This window comes from Rhagoletis pomonella, unplaced genomic scaffold (assembly GCF_013731165.1).
Source record: "Rhagoletis pomonella isolate Grant_MI unplaced genomic scaffold, Rhpom_1.0 Rhpom_scaffold_00006, whole genome shotgun sequence".
In the NCBI taxonomy this organism is placed as follows: Eukaryota; Metazoa; Arthropoda; class Insecta; order Diptera; family Tephritidae; genus Rhagoletis; species Rhagoletis pomonella.
In genome coordinates this window covers 76,268,150-76,269,501 of record NW_023458560.1, presented here as the reverse complement: position 1 = coordinate 76,269,501, position 1,352 = coordinate 76,268,150, and positions in this window count along the sequence as shown.

Below are 1,352 nucleotides of genomic sequence, written 5' to 3'. Positions count from 1 at the left end.
GGTTGCCATATGATTGCACGATGGCGAATTTAGGGTGCGGTTACACTTCCCAGTTATCGACAACTTGCTTTTTTCAAAGATAATAAAAAAAACCTTACCTTTTAACTATTAGTGGGGTCTAAACACTGATTTCATTACATCTCGCAGTGATATGAATCGAATCTGTAGTCAAAATAACAAAAAAAAAAAAAAAAATGGTGGGCCAAGTTTAAACCTGATCTGGCAGGTTTAAACTAAGATCAGCCAATCAAATATCAGCCAGCTGTTCAATTTAAACTGAGTTTACTTAATCTAAGTACGGAGGTTTAAGTTCTTGACTAATTTCAGCTTAACTGATTTCTTCCTTCTATAGATACGTTTAAATTATTTGAAATTTACTATCGAATAAGGTTTTTTGTTGTAAAATAAGTAGTTTATATTTAGCTTGCATCTATTATAACACGAAAAATTGTAGTTTGAAAAGGTAAGTTTATGAAAAGGCATTGGTGAGTGGCAACACTGCAATAAGCAACACTGGGGGCTCCAGTTGGCACTGAAAAACCATGAACCAAAAATACAAGATCACGTAAGAACGCGACGTTGTATTTGTAACTGGTTTTGAGAAAAAAGCATTTTATTGCATCATTTTACCTAAATTGTGCGCTTAAAGTGGCTGACAATAATTTTGGCTAATTTTGGTTTTCGTTGTTTTCTTTGGTTTGTTTACTTTTCGCTCGTTTTCCAGTGAAACAAGATGGCGTAGAACCCGCTAAAAAAATCGACTTTTTTCACTCTCTTGTTCTTACGTGATCTTGTGTCTTTCGTTCATGCTGAAAAACTGGCCCTAAGTGTAGTAAGTGAATAAAAAAGGTGCTATTGTGGAAAAGTTTTTTGTTAATAACTTTTGATCGGGTAAAAAATGTAAATTTCTTGTTACTGGGGTCCACACGCGTCTCGTGGTACCCCTTTCCTAAATGTTGATCAATTTTAGGGGTTGAAAGCCCACCTAGCTAATTACCAAAAAAAAACAGTAAATTTCCGCTTTCGGATTCTTGTTACTGGGGTCCAGACGCGTCTAACAGTACCCTCTTTCCTAAATTTTGGGGGTTGGAAGCCCACCTAGATAATTACCAAAATTTTTATACAAATAGGTTTGCCCAATTCCCAAAGTTTTTAAATTTTCATTTTGTATTATTATTCATATTAGTGGTATTCATCAAAATCGATAACTTTGTCAAGCAGATAATCTTATAAGTTTACGTACGTGAACGACCCATGATATAAAAAAGGAGGTAGTTTCAATAAACAACTTTTGACGTAAAATCAAATTTTTTGAAGTTTCATAAGTTGTGAGTATTCTCAACGGCCTTGCC